Source organism: Moschus berezovskii, chromosome 10, assembly GCF_049115385.1.
Source record: "Moschus berezovskii isolate FMDL1 chromosome 10, NW_MosBer_1.0, whole genome shotgun sequence".
Taxonomy (NCBI): domain Eukaryota; kingdom Metazoa; phylum Chordata; class Mammalia; order Artiodactyla; family Moschidae; genus Moschus; species Moschus berezovskii.
The window spans coordinates 62,620,737-62,635,879 of NC_142469.1; positions in this window are offsets into that span (position 1 = coordinate 62,620,737).

Consider the following 15,143-nt stretch of genomic DNA (forward strand, 5'->3'; position numbering starts at 1 on the left):
AAGACTTTTCTAAAGGAGGTATAAAGATCTTAACATAAAACTAAAAGGAGTATAACTCCTAAGATTGACCCAACATCTGGCATCAGGTTTTGAAAAACTTTCCTCTGGATGTAAAAACGAGTGCTCCCCTTTACACTAACAAGCCATCTTATTTTCCTATACAGTTTTCTTTTCAATAGAGTTTGTTATATAGAGAACAATTAAAAACTGTGAAATATATATTGTCTTTTTTTCCAAAAAGCCACTGAGTTCACATTTCAGTTCAGTTCAGTTCAGTTCAGTCGCTCAGTCGTGTCCGACTCTCCGCGACCCCGTGAATCACAGCACGCCAGACCTCCCTGTCCATCACCAACTCCCGGAGTTCACTCAAACTCATGTCCACAGAGTCGGTGATGCCATCCAGCCATCTCATTCTCTGTGGTCCCCTTCTCCTCCCGCCCCCAATCCTTACCAGCATCAGAGTCTTTTCCACTGAGTCAACTTGTCGCATGAGGTGGCCAAAGTACTGGAGTTTCAGCCTTAGCATCAGTCCTTCCAATGAACACCCAGGATTGATCTCCTTTAGAATGGACTGGTTGGATCTCCTTGCAGTACAAGGGATGCTCAAGAGTCTTCTCCAACACCACAGTTCAAAAGGATCAATTCTTCGGCGATCAGCTTTCTTCACAGTCCAACTCTCACATCCATACATGACCACGGGAAAAACCATAGCCTTGACTAGACAGACCTTTGTTGGCAAAGTAATGTCTCTGCTTTTCAATGTGCTATCTAGGTTGGTCATAAATTTCCTTCCAAGGAGTAAGCGTATTTTAATTTCATGGCTGCAATCAGCATCTGCAGTGATTTTGGAGTCCCAAAAAATAAAGTCTGACACTGTTTCCACTGTTTTTCCATCTATTTCCCATGAAGTGATGGGACCAGATGCCATGATCTTTATTTTCTGGATGTTGAGCTTCAAGCCAACCTTTTCACTCTCCTCTCTCACTTTCATCAAGAGGCTTTTGATTTCCTCTTCACTTTCTGCTATAAGGGTAGTGTCATCTGCATATCTGAGGTTATTGATATTTCTCCTAGCAATCTTGATTCCAGCTTGAGCTTCTCCCAGCCCAGCGTTCTTCATGATGTACTCTGCATATAAGTTAAATAAGCAAGGTGACAATATACAGCCTTGACGTACACCTTTTCCTATTTGGAACCAGTCTGTTGCTCCATGTACAGTTCTGACTATTGCTTCCTGACCTGCATACAGGTTTCTCAAGAGGCAGGTCAGGTGGTCTGGTATTCCCATCTCTTTCAGAATTTTCCACAGTTTATTGCGATCCACACAGTGAAAGGCTTTGGCATAGTCAATGAAGCAGAAATAGATGTTTTTCTGGAAACCTCTTGCTTTCTCCATGATCCAGCGGATATTGGCTATTTGATCTCTGGTGCCTCTGCCTTTTCTAAAACCTGCTTGAACATCTGGGAGTTCACGGTTTACATATTGCTGAAGCCTGGCTTGGAGAATTTTGAGCATGACTTTACTAGCGTGTGAGATGAGTGCAATTGTGTGGTAGTTTCAGCATTCTTTGGCATTCCCTTTCTTTGGGATTGGAATGAAGACTGACCTTTTCCAGTCCTGTGGCCATTGCTGAGTTTTCCAAATTTGCTGGCATATTGAGTACAGCACTTTCACAGCATCATCTTTCAAGACTTGAAATAGCTCAACTGGAATTCCATCACCTCCACTAGCTTTGTTCGTAGAGATGCTTTCTAAGGCCCGCTTGACTTCACATTCCAAGATGTCTGGCTCTAGGTCAGTGATCACAGTATCTTGACTACCTTGGTCGTGAAGATCTTTTTTGTACAGATCTTCTGTGTATTCTTGCCACCTCTTCTTAATATCTTCTGCTTCTGATAGGTCCATACCATTTCTGTCCTTTATCGAGCCCATCTTTGCATGAAATGTTCCCTTGGAATCTCTAATTTTCTTGAAGAGATCTCTTGTTTTTCCTAGTCTGTTGTTTTCCTCTATTTCTTTGCATTTGATCACTGAGGAAGGCTTTCTTATCTCTCCTTGCTATTCTTTGGAACTCTGCATTCAGATGCTTATATCTTTCCTTTTCTCCTTTGCTTTCACTTCTCTTCTTTTCACAGCTATTTGTAAGTCCTCCTCAGACAGCCATTTCGTTTTTTTGCATTTCTTTTCCATGGGGATGGTCTTGGTCCCTGTCCCCTATACAATGTCATGAACTTCCTTCCAGAGTTCATCAGGCACTCTATCTGTCAGATCTAGTCCCTTAAATCTATTTCTCACTTCCACTGTATAATCATAAGGGATTTGATTTAGGTCATATCTGAATGCTCTAGTGGTTTTCCCTACTTTCTTCAATTTCAGTCTGAATTTGGCAATAAGGAGTTCATGATCTGAGCTACAGTCAGCTCTTGGTCTTGTTTTTGCTAACTGTATACAGCTTCTCCATCTTTGGCTGCAAAGAATATAATCAATCTGATTTCGGTGTTGACCATCTGGTGATGTCCATGTGTAGAGTCTTCTCTTGTGTTGTTGGAAGAGGGTGTTTGCTATGACCAGTGTGTTCTCTTGACAAAACTCTATTAGCCTTTGCCCTGCTTCATTCTGTGCTCCAAGGCCAAATTTGCCTGTTACTCCAGGTGTTTCTTGTCTTCCTACTTTTGCATTCCAGTCCCTAATAATGAAAAGGACATCTTTTTTGGGTGTTAGTTCTAAAAGGTCTTTTAGGTCTTCATAGAACCGTTCAACTTCTGCTTCTTCGGTATTACTGGTTGGGGCAAAGGCTTGGATTACTGTAATATTGGATGGTTAGTCTTGGAAACAAACAGAGATCATTCTGTCGTTTTTAAGATTGCATCCAAGTACTGCATTTCGGACTCTTTTGTTGACCATGATGGCTACTCCATTTCTTCTAAGGGATTCCTGCCCACAGTAGTAGATATAATGGTCATCTGAGTGAAATTAACGCATTCCAGTCCATTTAATTCACTGATTCCTAGAATGTCAATGTTCACTCTTGCCATCTCCTGTTTGACCACCTCCAATTTGCCTTGATTCATGGACCTAACATTCCAGGTTCCTATGCAATACTGCTCTTTACAGCACCGGACCTTGCTTCTATCACCGGTCACATCCACAACTGGGTATTGGTTTTGCTTTTGCTCCATCCCTTCATTCCTTCTAGAGTTATTTCTCCACTGATCTCCAGTAGCATACTGGGCACCTACCGACCTGGGGAATTCTTCACTCAGTAACCTAGACGCCAGCCCCCGCGGCTCAGACGCCAGAGACCCCAGGCCGGGGCGCAACCGACCACGCAAAGAGGCACGACGGTGAGGAGCTACCCCACGCCTGAGGCCAGGGCCGGCAGCTGAGAGGAGCTACCCCACGTCCAATAGGCGGTGGCTGCGCAGGTGCAGGAGGGCCGAGAGGAGCTACTCCATGTTCAAGGTCAGGAGGGGCGGCCTTGAGGAGATACCCCTCATCCAAGGTAAGGTGCAGCGGCTGAGCTTTCTTGGAGCAGCTGTGAAGAGATATCCCACGCCCAAGGTAATGGAAACCCAAATAAGACGGTAGATATTGGGAGGGAGCATCAGAGGGCAGACACACTGAACTCATAATCACAGGAAACTAGTCGATCTGATCACAAGGACCACAGCCGAATGTGGTCCACTGGAGAAGGGAATGGCAAACCACTTCAGTATACTTGCCTTGAGAACCCCATGAACAGTATCAAAGAGTTCACATTTACTGCCCCCAAAATAGTATTTAAACTTTATAATCAATGTTAATCTGCGTCAATAGACAGGCTTTATCATGTCTGGAGTTCTAAATGTGTATGGTCCTATGCCAAGAATTTGAGGAGTCACTACCTTCAAGGAGTTTACTGTTTAATTATGGAGGTATAGTGTGGCAACCCACTCCAGTATTCTTGCCTGGAAAATCTCATGGATGGTGGAACCTGGTAGGCTACAGTCCATGGGGTCACAAAGAGTTGGACACGACTGAGTAACTTCACAGTGTATACAGAAAATGTTAGCAATAAGCATGGTGCATGTGAGCATTATTAAAAAAAGGTCATGAAGTTGGAAATTTGCATTTGGTGTGTGCTTAATATGTTTAGGACTTTTCAAAGTTTTTTCATAGCTAATCTCCACAATGACCCTGAGAAGAAATTATCATATCAATTTTAAGTGATGAATAAGTAGGATCAGAAAGACTAAGTGATTTATTCATGTTCACACTGCTAGTAAAAGGTAGAGCCAGTTTTCAAATGTGGTTCTCTTTCCCTCTGATTTTAAAAGAAAGAGAGAAAGGTATAACTCCATATTTTAAATCCTTGGTGATAATAAAAGTCTAAAATAATAGCATTTATAGAATAGAATTATGAGAAAAAGCTGGCATTAGAGAAGAGATGGTTTTATTTGTGTATATTGTTTCTGAAACAATACTAGGGAGTATAAGAAGAAATATTATTCTATTTTTAGATAGAGATTAAAAACCCTAGTTAAAAAATCAGTCTTGGATATGTAGGTATGGTATTCAACATTGTTTCAATGTAGACACAATGAATAATAATGATAAATGAGCAACTATATTCTTGATTCCACACAACAAAATGATGCCATCTGGAAATTCAAATTCTAGGAGGTGTAATGAGTAGTTGGCAAAGCTGACTGTAACAATTCCTCCTGTGCCTGTGCATGCATGCAACACCTCATGTTAAAAATTGGAACCTATTTTTTCTCCCTTGGAATATGGGTTGGCTTTAAACTTAATTTAAGCAATAGAATGTGGGGAAAGTAACTCTGTACTAGTTCAGGTTCTAGGCTTTATGAGATGTCACAGCTGCTGCTTTCCTTCTTTTGCTATCTTGAGCCTTCTGGTAAAGAAGTCCAGGCTCTCCATCTGGAGAAAGAGGCCACTTGGAGAAAGAGGCCCCATCCAACAGCCCAGAACTAAGACCCCCAAGATGGGACGGCGACCATCCTGATCCTCCAGCCCAGCTGCCATCTGAGTGAGTGCCGCTGACACAACAGAGAGCAGAAATCTCTGAGGAGCTCCACTCATATATCTGAATCACAGAATCATGACTAATACTTGGGTTTCATTTTAGTCCACTAGGTGTAGGGTAGAGTGTTACTGAGTACTGCTAAAAGAGAGAAGAGACTAACAGTAAATAATTAAATAAATATTTGCCTTCTCTCCCTGACAGGAATTGAATCATTCTTTTAAGAAACATAAAACAGGACTTGATGATAGAGAACTGCCAAGGAAGTAGTAGAGAAGTGCTTGCACTGGGTGATCAGAGAAGGCTTCCTGAGGAGGTGACATCTGAGTAGAAAAGGGAGTTAGAGAATTGAATGGGTCATGGTGATGAACCATGAATATCACGGAAAAAGAATTCCCCAATGTTTCATAATAGGTTATAACTGGCATATTCAAAATTAAATTCCCACCTGTATATTGACATCAATATAGAAGGCTCTGCTCTTTTCTTTTGTCTGTATTACTATTTGCATTTAAAAATGAATTCACGTGCCATCTTCCTCAGAAAGGCCTGACTTCTCTAACCTGAGGGGGTGTCCTCTTCTACATCACCATCTCCAACCACATTTTCTACTGGGAGAGTTTGAACATGTTATGCACCTTATTTCCTTTTATCCAAACCTCATGCCATTAAACTTAAAGCTTGTTTTGATCTCTGTACTGACAATATGTATATTGTAGGTGAAATGACACTACTGTCTTGCTTCTATTTACGTTACATTCACTACATTTTATTCTTCTTCTTTTTTTTTGGGGGGGGGGCTTCCACTGGATACCAGCTTAAGCACATCATCAAAATTTAGATTGTATCACAAAAAGACTTTTTTTTTTTTTTTTGGCCAATGGCTGCTTAACCTGCTACTGAAAGGTAACAACAAAATAAAGCTTTTATTAACCAGAAAATGTACTGTGCTTCCTTTGGGAAGGTAAACAAGACAGCAGATATAGAAGCCTCACTCAAAGAGGGAGAAAGGAAACTGAAGGATTTTAAGAGTAACACCTGTCAAATGGAGCAGTAATGTGTACTGCTTGACAAAATAGGCTGGTGACTGTCAAAATAAATAATAAACCTTCCAGCTCTGACTAATGACAGAACTACACCAGAAGACTCGAGGGAAGCATCCAACAAAATGCAAAATTGAAAGTAAAGTTGGAATGATCGGCACAGCCTCCCAGCAGCTAAATTTCAAGTAATTTTGGAGAAACTCAAACCATTCACCAGGTTTCATGGCAGAGGGAAAAGTTCCAAAAACTCTTCTGATTGAGCATTCCTCTTTCGTTAGGAAATCACATCTCTTCTGATAGAGTGCCGGGACCTTGTTTTCTGCTTTTTCAATACAGAAACAATCTTGCTGTGACTGTGGCATTCTCTGTGCAGACATTCAGCTGACTGCCAAGAATATCATCAGGAGGATCAGCCAGAGCTGTACCCCTTTGTTGTCAGAATGGGGCACACTGCAGAAAAGGCAGAGATCCAGGGAAAGGCCACTTCTGATTCCTTTCTGCATCCATTTCTTCCCACTTGAGGTACCTAGTTTTCTTTTCCCGTAGCTCCTGAGAGGATCATCTTATTTTCTCTTTCCAGAAAGCAAGGTTTTCTAAAACAATTACAGAGCAAGCTGCCCAAGTGTCTGCAGATAATGTTATGACCCTTTCCAGGGGCAGTTTCATTTAAGCAAATTGTTTTTTGGAAGCCCTAAAACCCTTGATAAATTTCTGCTTTAAATTTAATAATACATCACAAGGGGAAGAATATGTTGTTAGTGGAAGAATTTTAAACATCTCAAAAACATAGTTCTGCAAAAGCCATCTTGCTTCAGAAATTATCCACTTATGCCTCTAGTTCCAAGTGTCAGAGGTGAGGGTTGGTTTGTCCCTCTGTCTGACTCTCTTAATTGTATTTTTGTTCCCAGGCAGAGCTATTCTCTGGGCTCCCAAAGTCAAAGTGGAAGAGAAAGGAGGAAAAACACTAAACAGCACGAACTCCCAAGGAGAAGCCACTACTAGAAATTATTTAGCCTATAGTAACATGGCTTGCTTTCTCATTTAATTTTATTTATGCTGTTTCATTATTTATTCTTCCTTTATCTGTTTCATCCATTATATTTACTGACCCTAGTTCCAAATATGTTTTTCATAAAAATCTATTTCTAAGCAAACAATTTAGAGATATAAAAAAAGCAAAACATCAAATCTAAAAACAAAAATTTAGTGCTGGTTTCTTTCCAGTCCAAAGTATTTACTAAAATGTGTAATTTAAGGGAAAGAAAAACTGAACATTTTGTTTATTTTAAACGTTATCTTGGAGAGTTATACTAATCTAAAAACTGCATTCTATATTATTTTGATAGCCATATTTATTAAATCAAAACATAAAGACATACTCAGATTACAGAATGAATATCAGAACTCAGGACCATATCAGATATATGAGTAGCAAGTGACTGTCAAGATGTATCATAAGTGAAGTGAAAGATTAGTTCCTTCAAATTACCTTGACTCACAAATGGACAGGAATCAGAATGCCTTTACTTTCTACCCAGTGATTTCAACATTCTAGGATGATTTTATTCACCAGACCACTGGCTGATCCATCCTACTCTGATAGAGGGTGACCCAACCCAGTCACCATTATGTCCAAGGAATCCTGCACTTCCTGCAGCAATTATTTTGGTTGGCAGGACTGTCTTCTTTAAAACCTTCTCTACTCATTATTCTTGCTGCCTCTGAAGGGTCAGTAATGTGTCTGCCAGTAAAGCATTGTCTCCTTCCATTTCCTCTTCCCATAACCACAAAAAGTAGAAGCAGTTCCTTAGTTGAGGAAAGGGCATGTGTTCATTAATAACCACAGTAGTCTAGCAGCCAAGCCCTTGCTAATGCTCTGCTCATTTTTAACTTGGACTACTATAACCACACTGTTTTGTCTCCAAGGCTTTATTCTTCTGTCCAGTTTAAAATGATATGCATTCTGCAGATCAAACCATTTTCTAGATGGATTTAAGTTATGCGCGTGGGAAGAAACAGCCTGGGCTTGGTAATGTTGTGTATCAGGAGTATGGTGTGGAATAGGGAGATGAGTGTCTAAAAAAGGCATGTAAATATACCGTATGATGATAGGGACCCAGTTTTGTTTGGTGGTTTTTTTTTTTTTTTGTATTCCAGGAATCACGAACTCTCAAGATCTAATTGCAACTTTAATGACCACATTTGACAAATTATAGGAATTTTCTCTGCCTGTGCCCCACCTTATTACGTAGTATTAAAAAATATTTTGTGTACAGCAAGGTGATTTGACTTACATACATTGTGAATGAAATGATTACCACAATAAGTTTAGTGAATGCCCATCATCTCTTATAGATACAAAATTAAATAGAAAAATTGTTTTCCTTGAGATGAGAACACTTAGGATTTACTCTCTTAATAACTTTCATATATGACATACAGTGGTGTTAATTATAATTTGACTTGCATTTCCTTGATGGTTAGTGATGTTGAACATCATTTCATATCTCTATTGACCATATATATGTCTTCTCTAGAAATATGTCTATTCGGATTCTGTGCCTATGTTTTAATTGAGTTTCTTTATGTTGAATTGCATGAGTTGTTTGCTATACTTTTGATATTAACCCCTTTTATGGTATATTGTTTCCAAATATATTCCCCCATTAGTATATGTAATTTTTGTTTTGTTTCTTTTGCTGTGCAAAAAGCCTTTTAGTTTGATGTAGTTTCATTTGTTTATGTTTTTATTTCTCTTGCCTGAGGAGACAGGTCTAAAAAATTACTACTAAGACCTATGTTAAAGAACATACCACCTCTGTTGCTGCTACTGCTTCTAAGTCACTTCAGTCGTGTCCGACTCTGTGCGACCCCATGGACTGCAGCCTATCAGGCTCCTCCGTCCATGGGATTTTCTAGGCAAGAGTACTGGAGTGGCTTGCCATTGCCTTCTCCGATACCACCTCTGTAGACCTCAAATTTTTACAATGCTCTGTGTTGATTGTGTCTCAATAAAACTGGAAGAAAAAATAATAATTTTTAAATTTAATAAATAATAAATAAATAATTGAGAGACCATCCATAATATAGAAAACTTGTAAGGACCTGAATGTAAAGCAAAGTTTTTGTATTAAAGGTCAATTTGGAAGAAATCTGCCTTTACATTTATTTATTATCAGATTTTTTAAAAAGCACATAATTTGTGCATGATATGCAGCAGATGCTTAATAAATTTGATTTTCCTTCATGCGTGTGCGTGTGTGTGCAACTTTTGCAAGCTGAAAAGCCACCGAAAGAGTACCGCCATACCATTGCTAAATAACTTCCTCTCTGATGCAGCCAAATCAGCAGTCAATTTTTAAGAAACTTTTTGAGCAATAGGTCTGTAGTCCACCAAAATCTGCAGATAGAAAAGAGTACAAGCAAGAAGAACTTGAGACAGTGATAGAAAAAGAGTAAGTGTCTGCTACCCATGGACATCATCTCCTGGCATCCTAGATATTTTTGTGGCTTATATTTTGAAATTACAGTAGCCCTCCAAGAAAGAGTTAATTCATTACCAAATGGTGAGCCATTTCCTGTCTACTGAATTGTAGAATCAGAATAAGTACTATTTTATCAAAAGAACATTGGCTGTCATCTAGCTTTAATCACTTTCAGAAAAATTATGAATTATTTCCAGATTCCATTTTGGCAACTTGGAGCCTTACCTCATACGTAAGATTATTGCTGAAACCAGTGCTTCTCCAACTTGTCTTCCTTCGTGTTTTTCTTCTCTTAAAAAAAATTAATTACATTCAAGCTAGTGAGCTTGTGAGACTATGTGAGGCCTACGTTAGCTCAAATATTGTTTGTATATAATCCTACACAGATGTGGAGCCAATAGGGAGCTAGATCACAGTGTGCTTTTACACATCTTTTAGTTAAATTAAAAATCCAAAAGCTAAATCTTGTGTTCTGAGACAATACATGAATTTGACATTTCCTGGAGGCGATTAGAACCATAAACCAATGAATAGACTATAGTCATCCATTTAAGTGGTTTGTGACTGTGAGAGACTAAATATTTACAATGTCTTTTATCCTTGGATACAATATAATGATTTCATCATTTTAATAGCTCTTTACTCAAATGTAGCTGCATCCCACTTAGATTTTAGAGACGAGAATTTGAAATAGTTTGGATCTCATTAACCATTTGAGTAAAGCCCAAGAATGACAAAATATATAGAGTTCAAGGTGTTGAAATCATGATTTTAGTTTTGATTTATGTCTTCCCTCCTGAATCTTGAACTATTTACCAAACTTTGCTCTAAATGTTCAGATAAGGAGATATATTTGTTCACACACAGTCAGAAGAAGGTCGCTAACAGATCCCAGGCATCTGCATATAACTACAGGGTTATGCACACAAATAGGGACTGGTTGATGAAATGTGAATGAACCAGGACAAAAGCATGGAAGATATTATGGAAGCAATGAAAGCAATGTTCCCCACAGCAAGCTCAATGAATAACTTTGTTGTATACAGGAAAATATGGTATTATCTCATAAAACCCATTATCTTAATTTGCTCTTCCTTTTAGAGTCCTACAAATGCCTGAATGTTCTTCCTCTCATTATTTTCCCTATGTATACTCTCACAGTTTCTGAAAAGAAAACTGAGTTAGTATATTTGGCTAATATTATTCTTCCCCTTTCCCTCCCATGTAGAATGAAAACAAAATTTGGTTTATTTTCAATACAGAAATGCAGAGACTACATTAACTGGTTTTGTTTCTTTTTTTCTGTATTTGGCTTTAGCACTCACAGGTTTCCATTTATATTAATTCTCAGTCTTTTGCATAAAAAAGAAATAAAACAATACTGACTGACATAGACACTATCAAAATAAATTTATAGTTACCTCCCCAAGGTGTACAGAAGATATGATCTATTACGACTTTTGTACTAAGACTTTCGGCATTCTCCATTCATAGTTGCTGCTGCTGCTGCTGAGTCACTTCAGTCGTGTCCGACTCTGTGTGACCCCTTAGACGGAAGCCCACCAGGCTCCCCCGTCCCAGGGATTCTCCAGGCAAGAACACTGGAGTGGGTTGCCATTTCCTTCTCCAATGTGTGAAAGTGAAAAGTGAAAGTGAAGTCGCTCAGTCGTGTCCGACCCTTAGCGATGCCATGGACTGCAGCCTACCAGGCTCCTCCATCCATGGGATTTTCTAGGCAAGAGTACTGGAGTGGCTTGCCATTGCCTTCTCCGTCCATTCATAGTAGTTGACCTCAAAGACTATTTTATAAATCGCTATCCTAAGGCACCTATGTAAAATGTTTTATAATACCTTGGTTGGATCATCAGTCAAGACATAGTTTATGACATGCTGAGGTAGAATCAAAATGAAAAAAATTAAAGCTAAGGGATTTTTCGTTTATAATATACTGATCCTTAATGACCGTTCAAATAAAACCATCTATGTACAAAGGAGAAATTTTTATTTCTATCCCACAGCAGGGGGGAAATACACACATGTATATTTGGGATTAAATGTTACGTTTAATAATAAAAACTACAAATGACAGGTCCTACTGTATAGCACAGAGATCTATACTTACCACCCTATTATGAATCATAATGAAAAAGAATATTAAAAAATAATGCACATATAAGTATAACTGAAGCATTTTGTTGTACAGCAGAAATTAACATAATATTATAAATCAACATTGTTTAAAACAAAAACTCACAGTTACTTATTGATTTTAACACTCAATTTCCTTGCATTACATGACAATTAAATCTGCTGTATAATACTTTACAAACTTATTGAAAGTATAAAGTGAAACAATGTGCTTGAAAGAACTATGAAAATCAAAAGCAACATGTACTAAGAAGATGGCATCCTTAATTCACTGGTAGTGCTGGTAAGTGAGGATATATGAATAGCATCTGTGTCTGCCTTTTATTGTTGTTGTTTAGTCTCTAAGTCATGTCAGACTCTTTGTGACCCCATGGACTGTAGCCCGCCAGCCTCTTCTGTATGTGGGATTTTCCAGGGAAGAATACTATGGTGAGTTGTCTGACTTTTAAGGGCTGTCATACAGTGGAAGAATCAGACCCATAAAATGTCATAGGTAAACCAGGAGGGAGTTCTCACCTTCCATGGAACATGGTGGAAAACTACACAGAAGAGATAATATCTAGACTTGATACTGGAGGTAAAGTCAGGGTTCTTTCAAGTGGAGAAGAAAGGAAACAGTATTCTACACAGAGGGAACAATAGGTACCCATACAGATAAGCAAGAAAAATCATAATAAACTCATCAAACTTGTGGCTGAAATGGGAGAATGGGAAGATAGTGAGCTGTAGGTGGCTGATGAAAAAACTGATGTTTTAGGATCATTTATGTGTTAGTATGATGAGTCAAGATTTCATTGCCTAATTGTTTGGAGACTCTTGGGTTTTATTTACTTATTTATTTATTACTGAAGTGTGGTTGATTTACCACATTATATTAGTTTCAGTGTATGACAGAATGATTCAGTATTTTTACAGATTATGCTCCATTAAAATTTTCACAAGATAATGACTATAATTTCCTGTATTGTATATCCCTGTTGCTTATCTATTTTTACCTCTTAATCATGTACCTCTGTCTTGCCTTTCCTCTCTCCTTTCTACCTACTGGTAACCACTAGTTTGGAAACACTGGGGTGAGAAAGCTCTTGAATTTTTAGAATGGAAAGTGTGTAATAAAATGTATATTTAAAAAAAAGTAATCTCAAGTCAGCAGTGTGGACCTGTTATGGAAAGGATTGGTAAACAGACTAGAAAGAAAAATGACTACAAATGTATTACAATTATCCAGAAAGAAAGGGCTAACAATCCATGTTAATTTGGCTGTACTAAATGGTGAAGGATAAGTTTCAGAGTAACAGAGGTAGTGACATGTCACTACCTTTGACATTGTATTAAGCATCTTGATATATAACTTTTTTGGTAATAAAATGGGAGTAATTTTCTAAACATGTACTTAAACTCTACCAAAATGAAAAGTATGCATTGCTCTATTGTGGTTCTCTGCAATGTTTGCCAGTAAGTAGTGTATTTCAGATTTGACCTTCTTCCCCACAGTATATAAAGCACTTTCAAAACATGTAAAACAGATGCAAGCTAGCAATCCTTTCCCTTTAGTAATTTCTGAGATGAGATATGGAAGATTTAGGAAAAATTCCACTGTGCCCCTCTCCCCTTCTTATCACACTCATTTGAACAGTCAAGTCCTGGGATTTCAGCAAGGGTCCTTCCTACATGATTGGTGATGCGGTCGTGAATCACCATGACATGCATCTCCCTAGTGGCTCCTTTTTCACCCAGTTCACTGATATACTGTGCTCAAGGGTGCAAATGTTCACGGTAAAAACTTACTTATCTCTTTCTCTTTGTTTAATGCATGACCTTAAAACGCCTGCATCATTGCTGTCTGGACAGCTCATACTCTAACCTCCAATGAGGCAGGAATTGAGCTTAATTAATTCCCATTTACAATAGTACTGCCTTCTAAAAATACAGACATTTAATAAATGTTTTGGTGATAATGGGATAATTTATCTCTTCTAAGGAGCATCCCTTTCAACTGAACCAAGAACAGCATACACTGTACTGGTTTAGGGAGGATAAATCTAAGTCCATGACAATTAAAAATGATAGGAAGAATAAAAACTCATCCATCTGCCTAATGACTAAATTTCGGTGGTGAAGATTTGATAATTCTAGTGAAGTTGTTAGTGGAAGAGCCTTTTATTTTAACACATTTTAAAAATTCAGGGAAGCCTGACTGCTCATGCTAGCTCAGTAGTGTCAAGTCAATTTAGGCAACCGCAGTGAACTCAGGAAAAAGACATGACCTGTATTTTCACTTTAAAACAAAAGAAAACATGATTTGTTTCTGTTTAAATTAGTTCAGACTTAGTTCAAATTTTTCCAATATGGTACCCAAATCACAGAATTTAAGCTCACCCTTATACACATATATGTACAGACGTACACACAGGTGTGTGTGTGTGTGTATATAAATATATATATATATGTATATACACATATATACTTTATACATATATAAACATATATACATGTATATATATACATGCATATATAAGTATACACACATACATACATATATAAATATACACACCATATATATGTATGTATGAGCTTATAGAAGATATATATGTGTATCTTCACCTTGGAAAATAATCATTTTTATGTGTTATTACTTGAAAAGATCATTACATTCAACTTCTTGCATCCAAAGTCTTCTTATCAACTGAAATAGATGTATAGCTGAATTAAAATAAGCTTTTATTTATAGAAATTTAAGAATTAGGTTGTTTTTTATTGATTTAGGTTGTGTATGGATTGATATGTGTGTGTTTGTGTTTCTAATACCTACAAAAATTGATCCATGCAGTTCCTAGAGACTGCTTGTTAAAAACTTGGCTGATTGGTTGACTTCTTTTCATAGTCACATAATCAGCACTAAGATTTAAACAAAAAATCTTAAAATGAAGAAAAACAGATTTGTAAAAGGAAATTTCTCATCCTCACCAGAATACATTTTACAAATCTGTTCTATTTAGGTTAACATGTATTGTCAAACAACAGGAAAATTAAGAGTATAATAATACCTTATGTCCTAGTCTGTTGAGTAATTTCTTCTTGTTCAGTCCTCAGAGCAAGAGAAGTGCATTGGTTATTTCAAAGACTGAAAAAGCATTACCTGAGTATTTTCAAATCAAGCTTATTAAAGCACATTGTTTCAAGCCAAGCCTATTAAAGCCATCATTGTGATTATACTATATTCCTTACTAACAAGTAATACAAATTCAGTTTACTTCTTTTGCTGCAGTTATTGTGGTAGATGATGATTTCTAAAAAAGAAACAATATACTCAAGTCAGTAGTTTTTAGTATGCATCAGAAATAGCATAGTTAGAATTTCATTTATATAATTTTAAATCATGGAGTTGATTTTGTAAATACCACTGAAATACTTATTTAAGGGACACACTCTTATTTTAGAAA